The sequence below is a fragment of the Pelophylax lessonae genome (genome assembly GCF_965119305.1).
Source record: "Pelophylax lessonae genome assembly, chromosome: 5".
Lineage (NCBI taxonomy): Eukaryota > Metazoa > Chordata > Amphibia > Anura > Ranidae > Pelophylax > Pelophylax lessonae.
Window position 1 is genome coordinate 167,586,596 of NC_138772.1, and position 20,463 is coordinate 167,607,058.

The window sequence follows — 20,463 nt, forward strand, 5'->3', positions numbered from 1 at the left end:
GGGCTGGACCTCTGTTACCTCCCCCCAACTTCTAGAATTTTCTGAATGGTTCTGGATATTAGAGGGTGGAGGAACAGAGGCTAAAGCCTGAATATTTATGGAGTTACCAGTCTCTGGGGAGGTAAGGCCCAGAAGGTGGGGTAATAGGCCATACATATTTAGGAGCCTGGCAGTGAGGGAACAGAGTCCAGGGTCCAGTTGCCTGGAAGGGACCCCTGTGCTTGGGGACTTACAGTATACTATAGCAAACAAAATTTTGACTAGCCATGGCTACCAAGTGATATGAAAATGTTCTCCAACTTCAGTTATATAGTTAAAGGGATTGTAAAGGCAGAAGGTTTTTCTTATCTTAATGCATACTATGCATTAGAATAAAAAATAAAAAAAGAATAAAAAAACTGTGTGCAGCAGCCTCCTCAGCCACCTTAATACTTACCTGAGCCCCATCTCTATCCAGCAATGTTGCAGGAGTTTCTCAGCTGCCCTCCTCATTGGCTGAGACAGCAGTGCAGCGCCATTGGCTCCTGCTTCTGTCAATTAACGTCAGTCAGCCAATCAGGAGAGAGAGGGACCAGGTCACAGCTCCGTGTCTAAATGGACACAGGGAGATGTGACTCAACTTGGGTGCCCCCATAGCAAGCTGCTTGCTGTGGGGGCACTCAACAGGAGGGAGGGGCCAGGAGCGCAGAATAGGGACCCAAGAAGAGGAGTATCCATGCTGCTCTGTGCAAATCCACTGCACAGAGCAGGTAAGTATGACATGTTTGTTATTTTAACTAAAAACAAGACTTTAGTATCACTTTAATATTCTTTCAGATATCATGTTGCATTTACCTCTGTGTATATTTTGCTTTTGTATTTGATGTCTTACATTCTTCAAGGCCAATAAGCAATTTAAACTGGTTAAAACTGGTGATTTTATGACACTGAAATAAAGTGAGTCCCGGAGGAGAAAATGGATGAAGGAGGAACAGGGTCAGGGAAGGGTCAGCTAGGTCAGAGGGGTTGCAAGGGGAGTAGCCCTTACCTGATTGGAGGAAAAGGCTGGATGGGCAGGGAGCAGATGTGACGGTCAATGCAGATAGGTGGTTTTGGGTTCAGTCCAAAGAATTCAGGAGAAGAGGTAACTTCCCTCCCACCTGCCCGTTGCTCAGGAGTATGGGTTGTGGGAATATTTTTGAGTTTTTGAACTCTAATTGAGTTTATACAAAAAAAGAGAAAATTACAGAATAAATAAAAAAAAATTATTATGTATGTTGCGCATTTTGTCACAGCACTTGGCGGGTCAGGGGGTCTTTGGAAGGTCAGTGAATACTTACATTTTACCTAATGGTGGGGACCCATCTAGAGTATGGCGCTCCCCATTTGGTTTGCGGTCGTTCTCCCAGGAGCTAGGTCCCCTGGGGGGAAAAAATTGGAAGTATGTGTGAGGTCCTAACGTCTTCAAGCCGGTTGGGGTGCAGCTGAGGACATGGACGATTACAGTTAAAATTGTGCCTTAAGGACCCCCAAAGACCCCTTGTTGTTGGGCATTGTTAGAAGTTAATTGTTGAATTTGGTTCCTTATTGTTATGTTAAATGTGATGTTATTTATTCTTTGATAAATAAATTGGCTGCTGTGGCAATATTAAACCCATGTCAAGCTTTATTCTAGTGCATAAGGACCCAAGTTGATGAATCCTTTAGTCGTGCATGCAATATATAATAACATAGGAGACCTCAACAGGAAAGAAGTTTCACACCACTGATGCTCGATCACATTCAACTTTATTAAAGCCAGACAAAGCACACTTCAGTCCTGCCAAGGACTGCCCCTCGCTAAGGTTTCGACTAATATGAGCCCCATGATCAAATGTATTGATTGAAGCATTAAAGAGGGGCGGTCCTAGTTGAAGCTGCAGTGTGCTTTGTCTGTCTTCATTGAAATTGGATGTGATCTGACATCATCTGAGTGACTTCCTACTTTCCTGTTGCATTTGTGGAGCATGATTGGGCTCCTATTGGTCACCGTATGGAGTTCCAGAGGTTAAAGATTTTTTTTTTTACAGGGTTAGAGCCGTAACAGTTCTCTACCTAGGAGACCTCAATCAAATATAAATATATTTTATCAAGCAAAATCTTGAAAAATGATTGGATGTACAACATCTCATGTAGAAACAACAATGCAAGTATGTATTTATAACTGATTTCTGGATCTAAACTCTTAATTATACAAAAGGATTCTCTTTAATTCACTCCTTCCAATTTTCATTGCAAATAATCATCTTGTAAAACAACCCATTCAGTTTAAAATTGAAATGAAAGGTAAAACGTTTGTGTGTATATGTACAAAACATATTATACGTTTTCCCCCTTTTTTATAAGTGATCACATTCCCTCTGTTCTCAGCTGCATAAGAGCTAGGGGGGAGGAGAAGCAACAGTACACTGAACTTTCCAGTGAATGGCTGTGCAGGACAAGTCTGATTATTGGAGTAGAGCAGGTTGAGTTCCCAGCATAGCTAAGGAACTGACCATAGTATATTCTCCTGTGAAAAGAGAGACAGGCGCCACTGTAGTAAGCCAAAAATATTTATTGCACAACAATACATAGTAACTTACACATTAGTAAGCTCCAGTCCGTGTAGCAGCGTGTCCAGCCGCACGATCCGGCCGTCCACCGGCCCGGAGGTGACGTCACAGGAAGCTGGTCCGAGGAACTGGTAACACCGGAAGCCGCAGTGGAACGCAGGCTCCCGGAAATGACGCAACGCGTTTCGGAGCATGCGCACTCGGCTCCTTCCTCAACGCTTGAGGAAGGAGCCGAGTGCGCTTGCTCCGAAACGCGTTGTGTCATTTCCGGGAGCCTGCGTTCCACTGCGGCTTCCGGTGTTACCAGCTTCCTGTGACGTCACCTCCGGGCCGGTGGACGGCCGGATCGTGCGGCTGGAGACACTGCTACACGGACTGGAGCTTACTAATGTGTAAGTTACTATGTATTGTTGTGCAATAAATATTTTTGGCTTACTACAGTGGCGCCTGTCTCTCTTTTCACTTCTGCCAGCGGATTCTTCGGAGTTATTCCTGCCAGTGCTGCCTTGTACCCAGCCATCCGGGACAGTTCATACTAAGAATTTGGAGACATCGTCTGCGCCCCTCTTACAGCGGTGGACTCCTTCTCCTCTTGCTTGGTCAGAAGCGCCCAACAACTACTTTCTATAGTATATTCTCCTGCTTAGTGTGGTCAGTTTTTAATAGAAAAGCAGAGGGACTGATAGGAACACCAGGGATTTCAACACAAAGGAAGCATACAAAGAGAACAGGATACTTTTTCATACAAGTACATGGTACAGCAGGCACATATCTGGAATATGAATTGCTGGGGTAACAAACACTTTAAAAGAACATTTTCAGTGATTTTTGTAAGAATTATTTATCTTACATATGATTGTTGTTTACTGTGCTAAGGCTCCTTCATGACGAATTACTGAGTTTTCAAAACACTCTCAGACTCATGTTTTACATATTACTGGCCTCGAAAACATCTATTGTTAAGGCTTGGAAGTCATCTGTGGTCAAAATTGCCACGGAAACCCAAAACTCTTGGTAAGTATCATGCAAGACAAATAAGAAAGGGTTGAGAGAGTCTGGAGCCAATGGATATGCTACATACAGTATCCCAATTAAAGTAACTCCAAAGATACAAGGTTTTTCATCTTAAAGTATACGTGAATCCCTTTCTTGTAAAACAATCTGTTCAGTTTAAGATAGAAATGACAGGCACTACATTTGTGTGTATATAAAAAATTATAAATACCTTTTTTCCTTTTTTATAAGTGATCACAAAATTCCTGTTTTCAGCTGCAAAAGAGGTTTAGGGAGGTGGGGGAGGAGAAACAGCAGCACACTGATTATGCTTCCCAGTGAATATCTGTGTTGGGGTGAGGGGTGACAGCAGAAGGAGTGGAGGACAGGCAGGATGTGTTCCCAGCACAGCCAGAAAACTCACTGCTCTTGGATGGATGTGCTCTCATGCTTAGAGTGGTCAGCTTGAAATAGGAAAGCAGGAAGATTGGCAGGTTTTTCGCACAAAGGAAGCAATACAAAGAGAACATGATACTTTTAACATAAGTACATGGTATAGCAGACACATATCAGGAATATGAAATGTTTTGTCCCACGATGCCCAAGATTGGCCCAAGGTATGACATTACCTAAACACAATTACTTTAAGTAGAGTAGAGTGCTTACATTACATTCTTACAATAATTTCATTCATCCAATCAGATGCAAATAAAATGCCTGTTATTTTTTTTTCTAAATTCCCCTATACATACAGTAACTGGGTGGCTAATTAAACATTTCAACCTTCTTGTAAATTAACTCCTGTGGTTTTTCTAATTCAGATATAGAATATACTCAGGATAGATGGTTATTTTATATTTGTAACAGAATGTGTATTGATATTTAGATGTGTTCTGACACATTCTTGGGTGCATACTTTTCCTGCCCAATATTTTAACTGCTTAAGGCTCGCCCCACGTACATATACTGCGGCAGGGCGGCCCTTAAGCGCAAAATCATGTACCTGTACATCATCTCCTACCTCAGCTCTGGGGAGCGCATGCGCACCGCCAGAGCCTGGCTCCTGTTGTGATTGGACACAGCGGGAGCCAATCAGTGGGACAATCGGTGATTGTTCGTAGAGAGGCAGAACGACAGTCTGCCTATGTAAACAAGGAAGACCGCTGTTCTGCCAGAGAGATAAATGGAGATCTCGTGTTTCTGTTAAAAATATTAAAGGAAATAAAAAGTCACTGAATCTATCCCATAGATTGTAGACGCTATAACTTTTGCGCAAACCAATCAATATACGCTTATTGGGATTTTTTTTTACAAAAAATATGTAGCAGAATACATATTGGCCTAAATTTATGAAGAAATTCGATTTTTTACATTTTTTATTGGATATGTTTTATAGCAGAAAGTAAAAAATATTGTTTTTTTTGTTTTTCAAAACTATTGATCTATTTTTTTGTTTATAGCGCAAAAAATAAAAACCGCAGAGGTGATCAAATACCACCAAAAGAAAGCTCTATTTGTGGGAAAAAAATAACATCAATTTTATTTGGGTACAGCGTCGCAATTGTCAGGTAAGGCAATGCAGTGCCATATCTCAAAAAATGGCCTGGTCAGGAAGGGGGTAAAACCTTCCGGAGCTGAAGTGGTTAAATAAATAAAAAATGTAAAAATATAACTAAATGCTATGATTAGATTGTAAGCTCTTCTGAGCAGGGCCCTCTAAATCCTCTTGTATTTTATTGTATTGTATATGTACTGTCTCCCTCTATTATTGTAAAGCGCTGCGTAAATTTCTGGCGCTATAGAAATCCTTAATAATAATAATAATAATAATAATTGTGAGTGTTATTATTATTATACAGGATTTATATAACGCCAATAGTTTGCACAGGACTTTGCAATATAAAGACAGTACAATGCCAATACAATTCAATAGAAGAGAGTTACTTTTATGCACATACTATTCGTTTTTTTTCAATGAATCAATAACTTTTTTTTTGTCTCCTCACCTCCTACCCCCACAACAACAAAAATGACCTTTATTTTTGGCAGAAACTTCAGAGTTTAACGGATAAGTTCCCCTTTGGGACATGTTACACCTGTTTTTAGGATGGAACATGTAACATGTTCCCACTCTTGCAGCCTCTCCCTGATCCCCCTTCTAATTGTGACAGTGGGTCGGGGATCTTCTCCCTGTACCCGCTGTCACAAATGGAAAAGAATGCGGCCGTGCGGGGGGCTCCACCCACACAGCTGCATCATTAATTTACAAAGTTCTGTGAAAGAAGGAATCACAAGCACCGACAGGCTTTGCGGCTGACAGCTTGTAGTCATCAATAAACTACCAGGGAGCTGGTGAGTGCTCTAGGAGTTCATTGATTCTTCCTGTCATTCAGTAACTGCCTGCCCGTGCATGGTACAAACACACAGCTACACTGACAGTTTGCAGGAGCCTGAGATTTAGTAGATCACAGGTGAATGGCTTTACAGGCTCCTAAAAAAAAATGTATACACTTTTTATTCCTGCGCATTTATTTTTATTTGTTTTAGAAAGGCAAACTTATCTTTGATGGTTATTTTCTAGGTCTGTTTATAAAAAAAAAATGGAAAATAGAAAACTCTTGCACAAAAGGGAATTACCCCTGGGGGGGCAAATCAGATTCCTTATAAGGGTGCGGGTTAGTGCTACGCTACTGCATAATAAATGGTGTAGCAAATCAGAAGCAGCTACAAAAAATACCTCTACAGGTCAAAGTATGCAATGTTGATATAGATTAAAAAAGGCAATATGTAAATTAATCACATGTGAACCGCCTCAAGTATAAATAAACAAGATATACAAAAAGGATGTAGGTGATGAATAAATACAATACAATAATAACGTGCTTGAGGGTAGTGCAAAATAGATAGATAAAAGTGTCTTAGTGCTATAATAGTCAAAGGTGCCTTGTGGTACCAAGGGATAAAGTTAATACATAATGAAAAATAATAAATATTAATAAATAATTGATAAATAAAATGTATACGGATCTTAAATAAAAGTGCTGGTGAATACGTGTGCAGGTGGGAGTGCTGGCACTTCCAAATATACCCAAAAACAGAACTAAGATATTGGCTGAAAAGGTAAACGTATAATCACAAATAAATAATCGCAACACCGCCTTGATCCAATAAAGAAAAAAATGGTGGGTGTTCACTTATTCAAATAAAGTGCATAGTGCAGGAATCTTGGGGATAGAAAAAAAAACAATCAATGTATCTTCTATTGTGGTCTTTATGGTGGTATTACTTTGTGCCAAACCATATAATAGGTTCCGGTGATGGTAATTAATCCAGAGTATTCGTGCAGATAAGTATTACCCGGAATTTCCAAACGAAAGTGCAGGTGATGGACAGTGGGGGGCCCCTAACTGTGTGGTTGGTCTCTCACCTGTCACTTTCTTGTATAAAGCCTTTAGAAAAGGTAATGGCTGCAGGGTTCCAGGGATGGGTCCCTCTCCTGGCTCCTGGTAGTGGAGTGGTAGTGGTCTGTGGACCCCAGCAGATCTCTCCTGGGGTCCTGTAAGTGGGGTTCTCCTGTAATCCTACAGGTGGGGGCTCTGTAGGGGTTCTACTCTCCTCCAGGCAGTAATCTCAGAAGTGGGGTACAAAAATGCAGCTCCTCATGGTGTAGTATTTTCAAATGTTTATTAAGATAAAATAGTAGTAACTCACATATACAGATAGCTGTCAGCAGCAGTGTGTGTATCGTGTGTCTCTTCCTCATACGTCACTTCCGGGTCGCCATGTCCTACACGTTGCGTCACGTGACTTCGTGACTTCTTCTTGATGGTTTGGCACAAAGTAATACCACCATAAAGGCCACAATAGAAGAGACATTGATTTTGTTTTTCCATCCTCAAGATTCCTGCACTATGCACTTTATTTGAATAAGTGAACCCCCACCATTTTTTGCTTTATTGGATCAAGGCGGTGTTGCGATTATTTATTTGTGATTATACGTTTACATTTTCAGACAATATCTAAGACACTTTTATCTATCTTTTTTGCACTACCCTCAAGCACGTTATTATTGCATTGTATTTATTCATCACCTACATCCTTTTTTATATCTTGTTTATTTATACTTGAGGCGGTTCACATGTGATTCATTTACATATTGCATTTTTTACCCTATATCTACATTGCATACTTTGACCTATAGAGATATTTTTTGTAGCTGCTTCTGATTTGCTACACCATTTATTACGCAAGAGGTAACGAAGCACTAACCCACATCCTTATTTTTCTGTAGTTTAAGGATTAACTATCAGTGCTAGCAGCAACTTCCCTCCTTCTATTCCTTCATCCTAGATGTTCCTTCCCATAATTGCGCGAGAGTTCTCCTTCTCTAGTTAAATAAGATTCCTTGTTCGTCTTTTAAGAGAATAAAATATGCAACTTTTAGATTGTTCATAAAGGAGTTAAAGCCCAACTCAGTGGTTCTAAAGCATTAAGGTATTTTTACCTTAATGTAATCTCTTCATTAAGATAAAAAAGCTTCTGTGCTGCAGGATCCCCTCCCCCAGCCTCCCTACCTTAAACTTACCTGAGCCTGATCTTGATCCAGCAATGTGCACAAGAGCAGTGGCTCTCCCAGTTCTCAGTTCCTACTGCTGTCAATCAAATTCTGTGACAGGGTTAAGGGTTAAGAGGCTCCCTATGGGGGAACTCAGTGGAGGAGGGGGGGGCAGGAGTGCCAACAGGGGACCCAAGAAGGGCAAGATCAGTTCTGCTCTATGCAAAATCTTTCTACAGAGCAGGTAAGTATAACATGTTTAAAAAAAAAAAAAAAAATGGTTTACAATTGATAATGGTAACACTTTAACCACTTGCCGACTGCCCACCTCAGATATACTGCGGCAGGCTGGCTTGGCTGCGCGAACCACCATACCTGTACGGCGGTTCGTAGGAGCGCTCCTTGGGGTGCGCGCATGCCGCCAGAAGGGCGCGCCCACCCCCGTTAGCTGCAAGTACACCATTCAAGTACACCATTTTAAGTACAGTGAAGAGATATTGCAGGAGATAGTCAGGAGGTAGGCTGGAAGGTGGAAAACGAAAAAAAAAGGTAAGATTTGTTTGACTTAAATTTAAATTTTTTTTTTTTTTTCTCCTCTTTAAAATGGCAGACTTGGTTCAGTGCAGGAATTGTTGTGCATTTATTTCACGTTCCACTCTTTGGAGATTCGGATGCTGTCAGATCTGTAGGCAATTCTCCTTACTGCAGCAGGAAATTGCATTTTTGAAATCAGAGATATTTAAATTATCTGTTAAACAAACTCCAGCTGGGACTGCTGCAATGCCACTGCCACAGAGGCCCCCCAGAAATGGCAGATGGGTTACTGTAGGTTCTGGAAGACTTAGAGTGGTGGATAGAAGACAAGTCCCACAGTCGGTGGTTCTCCAAAATTCATTTGCAGCACTCTCAGAATGTAAGGACAACATGGATATGGACTCAAGCACAGAGGGTGAGAAACCATCGACTCCTATGTCTAATGTATGCAAGACTGCAGCCAAGGACAAAAAAGATAAAGTGAAGTCTCAAAGGAAGCAGCTGTTGCTGGGTGATTCAATCATAAGAAGTGTGGAGCTTAAAGAAAATGGTTCTGTGAGATTTCTCCCTGGTACTACTGCTAGGCGAGATAGAAGACGTATTATTAATATTGTTAAGCAAGCAAAGCAGGAAGGGGACGTGGATGTTCTTGTCCATCTAGGGACAAATGACCTGGCTTGCAATGAAGTGTCAGAGGTGAAAAAATCTTTTATCACACTTGGAAATGACATACAGGATTTTGCATCCACCATTTCATTTTCTGAAGTTCTGCCAGTGCATAATGTTCAGAATGATAGGCAGAGGCGCATAAAGGAGTTCAACATATGGCTTAGTAAATGGTGTCAAGAGCAAGGATTTGGCTTTGTTTCTCATGATAGCTCTACTTGGAATAGAAAGGAACTGTACAAAAAAGATGGTTTGCATCTTTCTCTCAAAGGAACAAATGTACTTAGTGAATAACTCCAAGAATTTGCGAAAGAGTATTTAAACTAGGAAGGGGGGGCAAAAGAGTGAAAATACAAGAGTCCAATTGCCCCCCGAAACAATGCCAGAACAGGTCAGAAGCACAGAGGTTAAGAAATGATAAGCTCAGAGTCCTGTCTACAAATACTCGCAGTTTAGGTAAAAAAATCAATGAACTTGGGTCAATAATGGCATCTGAGAATGTAGATTTAGTGGCTGTTACGGAGACATGGTTTAATGAAAGAAATGACTGGGACATAACCATACCAGGGTACTCTTTATACAGAAGAGACAGAGAAGGCAAGAAAGGAGGAGGAGTGGCCCTGTATGTGAAAGAGCATTAAATCTAACCTAATACAAGTTGGTGAGGCCAACATAGAGTCAGTTTGGGTTACGTTGCAGTTTGCTAATCATGCAGTAACTCGTGTAGGTGTGATATATAGACCACCTGGTCAAGTTAAACAACTAGATGATCTACTAGTTGAAGAAATAGCTAAAATGACAATGAAAGGAGAAGTTATCATTATGGGAGATTTCAATCTTCCAGATATAAACTGGAAAACCAAAATAGCAAGTTCTACCAGGAGTACAGATATTCTAAATTCCCTACTGGGGTTGTCTCTGCAACAAGTGGTTGAGGAGCCAACCCGGAGGGAGACCATTTTGGATCTGGTATTCACAAATGGGGATTCGGTATATGATGTCATTGTAGGCGAAACCTTGGGATCTAGTGATCACCAGTCAGTGTGGTTTAATATAAGAACTGTGAAAGAGTCACACCACACAAAAACAAAAGTTTTAGATTTTAGAAAAACAGACTTTTCAAAAATGAAATTAGTCATAAATGAGTCCTTATCAGACTGGAACGGATTACATGGAGTCCAGGAGAAATGGGACTACTTAAAAGGTGCATTATTGAAGGCAACAGAAAATTGCATTAGACTTGTCAGTAAAAGCAAAAAAAGGAAGAGACCACTGTGGTACTCAGCAGAAGTGGCCCAAATCATTAAAAATAAAAGGCTAGCAATTTGTAATTATAAAAAAAACCCAGAGCAATGAAGATAAGGAAATCTACAAGATTAGGCAGAAAGAGGCCAAGCAAGTTATAAGAACTTCTAAAGCGCAGGCAGAAGAAAAACTAGCTCAGTCTATGAAAAAGGGGGATAAGACATTCTTCAGATATATAAATGAAAAAAGGAAATTAAAACAAGGAATAACTAAATTAAAAACAAAGTACGGAAGGTATGTAGAAGAGAATAAAGGGCTAGCCGACTACCTTAATGAATACTTCTGTTCAGTTTTTACAGAAGAAAAAGAAGGAGAAGGACCTCCACTTGAAAGGATGACTAATGAATCATTTGATGCATGTGTCTTTACAGAGGAAGACGTTCTAAGATTGCTGTCTAAAGTGAAGACAAATAAGTCACAGGGTCCTGATGGGATACACCCAAGATTATTAAAAGAGCTTAGTGGTGAGCTGGCAAAACCATTAACAGATCTATTTAACCAATCATTAGTAACAGGAGTCGTCCCGGAAGATTGGAAATTGGCAAATGTCGTGCCCATTCACAAGAAAGGTAGTAGGGAGGAATCAAGCAACTATAGACCAGTGAGTCTGACATCAATAGTAGGCAAATTAATGGAAACCCTATTAAAGGATAGGATTGTGGAACATCTTAAATCCCATGGATTGCAAGATGAAAAACAACATGGGTTTACTTCAGGGAGATCATGTCAAACAAATCTTATAGATTTTTTTGACTGGGTGACTAAAATAATAGACGGTGGAGGTGCAGTAGACATTGCATATCTAGATTTTGGTAAGGCTTTTGACACTGTCCCACATAGAAGACTTATCAATAAACTGCAGTCATTGAGCATGGACTCCCATATTGTTGAGTGGATTAGGCAGTGGCTGAGTGACAGACAACAGAGGGTTGTAGTCAATGGAGAACATTCAGAACAAGGTCATGTTACCAGTGGGGTACCTCAGGGATCTGTACTGGGACCAATTTTGTTTAATATCTTCATAAGTGATATTGCAAAAGGCCTCGATGGTAAGGTTTGTCTTTTTGCTGATGACACAAAGATATGTAACAGGGTTGATGTTCCTGGAGGGAAACGCCAAATGCAAAAGGATTTAGGAAAGCTAGAAGAATGGTCAGAACTCTGGCAACTGAAATTTAATGTGGATAAGTGCAAGATAATGCACCTGGGGCGTAAAAACCCAAGGGCAGAATATAGAATATTTGACACAGTCCTGACCTCAGTATCTGAGGAAAGGGATTTAGGAGTAATTATTTCAGAAGACTTAAAGGTGGGAAGACAATGTAATAGAGCAGCACGAAATGCCAGCAGAATGCTTGGATGTATAGGGAGAGGTATAAGCAGTAGAAAGAGAGAAGTGCTTATGCCGCTGTACAGAACACTGGTGAGACCTCACTTGGAGTATTGTGCGCAGTACTGGAGGCCATATCTCCAGAAGGATATAGATACTCTAGAGAGAGTTCAGAGAAGAGCTACTAAACTAGTACATGGATTGCAGGAAAAAACTTACCAGGAAAGGATAAAGGACCTTAACATGTATAGCTTGGAAGAAAGAAGAGACAGAGGGGATATGATAGAAACTTTTAAATACATAAAGGGAATCAACTCGGTAAAGGAGGAGAGCATATTTAAAAGAAGAAAAACTACCACAAGAGGACACAGTTTTAAATTAGAGGGGCAAAGGTTTAAAAGTAATATGAGGAAGTATTACTTTACTGAGAGAGTAGTGGATGCATGGAATAACCTTCCTGCAGAAGTGGTAGCTGCAAATACAGTGAAGGAGTTTAAGCATGCCTGGGATAGGCATAAGGCTATCCTTCATATAAGATAGGGCCAGGGACTATTCATAGGATTCAGATATATTGGGCAGACTAGATGGGCCAAATGGTTCTTATCTGCCGACACATTCTATGTTTCTATGTTTCTATGTTAGGAAGCGGGGAAGCCGATTCATGTGACCGGTGGCAACGATTGCCGCCGGGCATCCGCGATTGCTCCCCGCTGAGAGATAACGACGGTCTGCTGTTGCAAACACAGCAGACTATTGTTCTTTCTGGAATGAACAGAGAGAGCCTGTGATCCTCCTATTTAGGATCACAGAACCACAGGTCTCTGTGTTGATTCCAGAAGTACCTTCCCCATATAGTTAGAAAACAGTCCCCTAGGTTCACACTTACCCCTTTGATCACCCCTAGGTTAACCCCTTCCCTGGCAGTGTCATTATTACAGTAACAGTGCATATTTTTACCACTGATTACTGTAGTAATGCCACGGGTCCCCCCCATTACTAGTAAAAAAAAAAAAAAAAATTACATAAATCTTTCCCCTAGTATGTAGACATGATAACTTTTGTGCAAACCAATCAAAGTACGCTTACTGGGAATTTTTTTTACCAAAAATATGTAGCAGAATACAAAGTGGCCTAAAAGGATGAAAAAAATCGATTTTCACTTTTTTTGGGGGGTATGTTATATAGCAAAAATTTTAATATATATATATATACAGTGCATTGCGAAAGTATTCGGCCCCCTTGAACTTTTCGACCTTTTGCCACATTTCAGGCTTCAAGCATAAAGATATAAAACTGTAATTTTTTTTAAAGGATCAACAACAAGTGGGACACAATCATGAAGTGGAACGAAATTTATTGGATATTTCAAACTTTTTTAACAAATAAAAAACTGAAAAATTGGGCGTGCAAAATTATTCAGCCCCTTTACTTTCAGTGCAGCAAACTCTCTCCAGAAGTTCAGTGAGGATCTCTGAATGATCCAATGTTGATCTAAATGACTAATGATGATAAATAGAATCCACCTATGTGTAATCAAGTCTCCGTATAAATGCACCTGCACTGTGATAGTCTCAGAGGTCCATTTAAAGCGCAGAGAGCATCATGAAGAACAAGGAACACACCAGGCAGGTCCGAGATACTGTTGTGGAGAAGTTTAAAGCCGGATTTGGATACAAAAAGATTTCCCAAGCTTTAAACATCCCAAGGAGCACTGTACAAGCGATAATATTGACATGGAAGGAGTATCAGACCACTGCAAATCTACGAAGACCTGGCCGTCCCTCTAAACTTTCAGTTCATACAAGGAGAAGACTGATCAGAGATGCAGCCAAGAGGCCCATGATCACTCTGGATGAACTGCAGAGATCTACAGCTGAGGTGGGAGACTCTGTCCATAGGACAACAATCAGTTGTACTGTATACTGCACAAATCTGGCCTTTATGGAAGAGTGGCAAGAAGAAAGCCATTTCTTAAAGATATCCATAAAAAGTGTAGTTTAAAGTTTGCCACAAGCCATCTGGGAGACACACCAAACATGTGGAAGAAGGTGCTCTGGTCAGATGAAACCAAAATCAAACTTTTTGGCAACAATGCAAAACGTTATGTTTGGCGTAAAAGCAACACAGCTCATCACCCTGAACACACCATCCCCACTGTCAAACATGGTGGTGGCAGCATCATGGTTTGGGCCTGCTTTTCTTCAGCAGGGACAGGGAAGATGGTTAAAATTGATGGGAAGATGGATGGAGCCAAATACAGGACCATTCTGGAAGAAAACCTGATGGAGTCTGCAAAAGACCTGAGACTGGGATGGAGATTTGTCTTCCAACAAGACAATAATCCAAAACATAAAGCAAAATATACAATGGAATGGTTCACAAATAAACATATCCTGGTGTTAGAATGGCCAAGTCAAAGTCCAGACCTGAATCCAATCGAGAATCTGTGGAAAGAACTGAAAACTGCTGTTCACAAACGCTCTCCATCCAACCTCACTGAGCTTGAGCTGTTTTGCAAGGAGGAATGGGCAAAAATTTCAGTCTCTCGATATGCAAAACTGATAGAGACATACCGCAAGTGACTTACAGCTGTAATCGCAGCAAAAGGTGGCGCTACAAAGTATTAACTTAAGGGGGCTGAATAATTTTGCACGCCCAATTTTTCAGTTTTTTATTTGTTAAAAAAGTTTGAAATATCCAATAAATTTCATTCCACTTCATGATTGTGTCCCACTTGTTGATTCTTCAAAAAAAAATTACAGTTTTATATCTTTATGTTAGAAGCCTGAAATGTGGCAGGAGGTCGAAAAGTTCAAGGGGGCCGAATACTTTCGCAAGGCACTGTACTGTATACAGTAAAACCTTGGATTGCGAGCATAATTCGTTCCGGAAGCATGCTTGTAATCCAAAGCACTCTTATATCAAAGCGAATTTCCCCATAAGGAATAATGGAAACTCAGATGATTCGTTGCACAACCATTTATTCATAAGTCCTTCAATTTATAGTCCATATAAAAAGATTATAGCATTGCGATAGGTTGCGTAACCATAAAATGTCCATCCACAAATAGCCACTTCCACAAGGGGATTGGAAGCAAAATCCAGCAGGAGCTGCAGGGTATCAAAGAGAAGAGAGGCGCCTCTAAGTGTAGCAATATGGTTCCATTTAATGAAGGTACAACATTTAGCAATTCACATGGTTGATGAATAAAACAGGCACATCTAAGTATGCAGGCATCGGGGTAAAGCTGTCCACATAGACCATCTTCTGCACTGCCGGCTGCTAGTCTGTAAAGCGATCTGAAAGCGAGGGACAGCATGGAAAGGATGACGTAGATGACGGAGCAGAGGATGGTCTATGTGGACAGCTTTACCCCGGATGCCTGCATCCTTAGATGTGCCTGTTCCAATCATCAACCATGTGAGTTGCTAAATGTTGTACCTTCATTACATTTAACCATATTGCTACACTTGGAGGCGCCTCTCTTCTCTTTTATACTCAGCTGTGACTTGAGGCTACTTGTATATCAAGACATCGCTTGTATATCAAGTCAAAATTTATTTGAAAATTTTGCTTGTCTTGCAAAGCGCTCTTAAACCAAGTTACTCTCAAACCAAGGTTTTACTTGTATATATATTTTTTTTTTCAGAATTGTCTTTTAATTTTTTTGTTTATAGAGCAAAAAAAAAAAATCGCACAGGTGATCAAATACCACCAAAAGAAAGCTCTATTTGTGGGAAAAAAAAGGACATCAATTTTATTAGGGTGCAGCATCTAGCGACCGCACAATTGTCAGTTAAAGTAACATAGTGCCGAATTGCAAAAAATGGCCTGGTCATTATGGGGGAAAAACCTTCTGGTCCAGAAGTGGTTAAAAATGATCCCTTGTGGTAGGGCCATGTTCGCACTGCAGGGGCTAATTGCTTGTTTAGGCATATGGGGTATGGAAAAGAAGATCTACCTTTCTGATTCTCTGCTCCTCTGAGCTGCTAGACCAAATCCTGCTGCATCTTTTGCTTTATGCTGCTGCCTATTCTGGCAGTCTAAGGTCCTGACATCATCAAGACCAATCCAGGGACCATAACCCTGCATTGGATGTGATAAGACTGAGAGACAGTTCACTGCTAGAGTGTGGGGTGAACCCCATTTGCTGGGGAGTAAACGATAAGGTAAACTAAAGTGCTTCTCCTCTCTCCTGGACTAACCAAGTCAAGTGGCTAACCCTTACAGTGCCAGTGAAACCACACTGCAAGGGATTATTTAAAATTTTCCCAGAGTTGGGCTTTAACCACTTGACCTGTGGAAGATGAACCCCTTCATGACCAGGCTATGTTTTGCAATACAGAACTGTGTTATTTTAACTGACACTTGCAAGGTCATGCAAAACTGTACCCAAGAAAAAGTGTATGCCATTTTTTTTCCCACAAATACAGCTTTTTTTTCGTGGCATTTGATGATCACCTCTGTGTTTTTTTTTGTTTTTTTTTATATTTTGCTTGTAGCAGGATTTCCAGGCCTAATGTGGGTCTGCCATTGTTACCAGAAATGCCAGCAGCCCCTTTAAGCTGAATACCCAAGTGTGAGATTGGAGTCAAAGACCAGGCCGGCATCTTTGGTTTGTTATGTTTATTTGATAACGGGGATGGGAGAAGGGAATGAGTGGGATACTCCTCTGTCTCAACTACATACAAATGGAACACTTTGAAGAAAAAATGCCTTTCAGCCCTGTCTTGACACCGGCTGGATGCCGACCAACGCTGGCTGGCGCTTGAAAAACACTGACTTGCTGAACTGTACTTGAACTTGACTTCTGACACTCTGGTTAGCTCAAAAGTCCCGAACACTGCTCCCTCCAGTCCTGGCTGACTGAGGTAGCCTCTGTATACTGCTTCTGCTGCTGCAACTCTCAACACTGTACACTGTACACTGCACACTGTACACTTTAACACTTCAGGGCCCAACCGCTGGCGCCCCCTCTGTAATTAAGGGTCCTCTCACTAGGCACTCCCTCTACACTTCAGGGTTCTCTCAGTAGGCACCCCCTCTACACTTCAGTGTCCACACACTGGCACCCTCTCTGCTTCTCTTCACAGTCAACACTGGCACCCCCTTTACTCTTGCTCCTGCTCCGGCTAGCTAGCTCCTGGATACCCACGACCACCGGAGTGGTCCCCTCTCACTAGGCAGACTCCGAGGGGCAGTTAGCAGTACTCACGAACTGGGAATGCTTTCCTGAAACTGGAACCCTCTCTCTCCGCTTGTCCTCTGCACCGAATCCTCTCTGCAGCTCAGCTCAGCCTTCTGTCCCCTCAGGCAAGCCGCCTGGGACACCCGATTCCTCCGACAGGAGGAGAGACAGCCGCACTGCCCCTCCTGGGACTCTGCTTCCTGCCAAAGACGCTGCATCATGCGCTCCCCTCAAACTTATACCCACTCCCAGAATGCTGTGCGGCAGAATCTGCCTTTCTGGGGTAGATACAGGCCTGAGTGTGCCATTGGCTGGGTTTCCTCCACTGCCCAATGAGAACCCTCTCATGGAGCACAGTGGGGGGACTCCCCAGTCTCTCAACAGCCACACCTGAGAAACATGACAGCCCAACTGAAAATCATGGCCCTGCTGTTAGGCAGCCAAGGCCAACTATACTTTACCTAGCACCTACCTTGTAGGGTGCTACATGCGCTATAAACAAAAAAAAGCCCGACAATTAAAAAAAAAAAGCCAATATTTTTTAATTTCTGCTATAAAACGTATCCAATAAATAAAAAAAAATATATATAAATTCTTCATCAATTTAGGCCAATATGTATTCTGCTACAATCTTTTGGTGAAAAAAAATCCCAATAAGAGTATATTGACTGGTTTACCCGAACATTATAGGGTCTACAAACTATGTGATATATACTGGAATTTTTTATTTATTTATTTAGTATTATTTTCTTAATACTAGTAATGGTGGCGAACAGAACAGCGATATTGCGGTGGACAATCAGATACTAACTGACACTTTCGACAGTAGGAAACAAGTGACACTAATACATTGATCAGTGCTAAAAATATGCACTGTCACTGTACTAATGACACTGGCTGGGATGGGTTAAACATCTAGGGCGATCAAAGGGTTACCGGTGTGCCTAACCAGTGCTTATGTTTACTATGTGTGCTGGTTTTACTAGGGGAAGAAATGAATTTTAGTTCCTGCTTTCCAGGAACGCAGAATCTATCCCTTCCCCCTGTCAGAATGGAGATCTGCCTTGTTTACATAGACAGAGCTTCATTCTGAGTCCCTGCCCAATTATCGGCGGGTGCCGGCAGACATTAAATGCCCGACACCCACAGATCGGCTTCTGCTGTAAATAATCACAGCAGAAGCGGGCCACCGGCGGCGCACGTGCGCCCCCTGCAGGCGGAAGTGCAGGATTAGGTATATGTATGTGTGTATGTATGTGTGTGTGTGTGTGTGATCCGGCACACAGCTGCTGCCCTGTAGCAGTAAAACAGATGTAGGGCAGTCAGCAAGTGGTTAAGAATAAAATTATTATAAAATATTTTTTATTGTAGTCAGAATAATGTGAAACCGTGTCTATGAATAGTTTGTAGAAATTAGTCAGTGGCCTGTTTCTGTAATACTGAAGATGTTTTGCAACCTCTCTCCCCAACACTCATTTATATGAGGATGCTTCGGGGAAGCGATCTGTCCTACAACACTCAATGTTTTTGTTTTTTTTTATTATTATTATTTTTTTTTATTTTTTTTATTTTTATTTTTAATGTATTTTGTTGGTCATGGATCATTCCTGGTGACTCCCTTTCCTTTAGGCCACCATTTCCCCCCTTCTTTCTTCTTGTTTCCAATTTCCAGCTGGTTTCTGGTCCCTTCCCCTTATTTCTATTTCGGGCTTTCCCCTTTCCATCATTAGTCTGATGAAGGAGCGTTACTGCGCATGCTCTGAAACGCGTTACCATACCTGTGACGTCACTACGTTCCTGCGGTCCACAGGTGACCTTGGCTTGGGACCTTCCTCCTTCACAGTGCTCCACGCCTCTCCTTCTCTCGCCCTACGCTGCCGGATGGCTTTAAGGGAGAGGGAGCCAACAGGGAGCCAATGGTACATACCTCTGTGATGTCCCCATATGCCTGCTCTTCACAAATTTTTGTGTAAGTGTTCTCTTATTGTGTTTCAATAATTGGTTTTACACTGCGCTTGGAGGCGCCTTCCTTTTCTCCTCCCAACACTCATTTAAACTGAGGAAGCTTCTTGGATAAGCTGTGAAACGTCCTAAATATTACAAATCCAGTTGAATGTGATTAACTACTACTAGCTATATCAGAACCTGGGTAAATGAGAATGTTGACAGAATTCTTTTGTTGTCCAGTTAGGGAGATCTCCCTTCACTTGCAAATGTAACAGGAAATGAAAAGAGACAGTCCTATCTTAGACAGATGTCATAGAAACAGGTGTATCCATTGGAGGATTTTCCCTCACTTCTTTCTCTGGTTTAGGATTTTCTTTCCACTTTCTGTCCCAGGAACAGCAGCTACTAGGACAAATAAGGATGAATCTCCCCAGTGGGGACACCTTTCCCATTTTATTAAAAAAAAAAAAAAAAATTCTTTACATATGCTTTAACTAAATTACTGTAAAAAGTATGTTAATAGAGCTCAATAGCTCCAGCTCATAATACACATAAATGCCTTGTCTTCCCCTCCTGCCTGCTCAGATGGGGCATGTGGAGTTTCCATTAGAAAGAGAAGCACATTATATTAAATGTTTATTTGCAAAAATTAAAGATTTTTTTAAACTTTGTAAAACAAGAAATTTAACCTGAAACCATGACAGTTTCCCTTTAAAATGAATTCAATAGCATCCTTTTTACTGGATCGCAACAAGGTCATAATCTATGATAGTTACAATCATTACTCCTTAATTGGGTCTGTGAGTCATGCAGTGACTCAGAAATAAGGACTCATTAGTGAAGTAAGCACTAGGTTCCAAGTGAGGCTACACAAGCAGTATAATAAAAATGCAAAATACATCAGTATAAAACAGTTGCTGAGAAGTGCCAGCGTTATTACCATCATGAGTCGATAAATAAGTAAATAAATGATGCAACTTTTCAGCTGATATGAATGTTCAGAAACCTCTGTATACCAGTATTAATGATGAAATAACAAAATAACAAGATGGCCTGCAATATGTTTGTTAATATGGGGAAAATTAGAATTTTATAATTATGTTCATCTCTGTTAATGGATTATAGGGCTATGTTTGCGTATGTGGCTGTCACTGTCGCACTTCTGAATAGCGATCCCCCGGATGATTGGTTTACAGAGGTATTTATTAGAAGCTAAAGAGGTGCCTTTTTTAGCCATGTATATGCCACACCACTACACCGCAGAGGTATATATAAGGGGGGGTTAGGGGGGTCCAAACCCCTCCCCCCAGAGAGTCCTGTTCTAGTGAACAGTGCCACAGTTCTGCACGGCAACATTCAGTGTAATAAAATTGA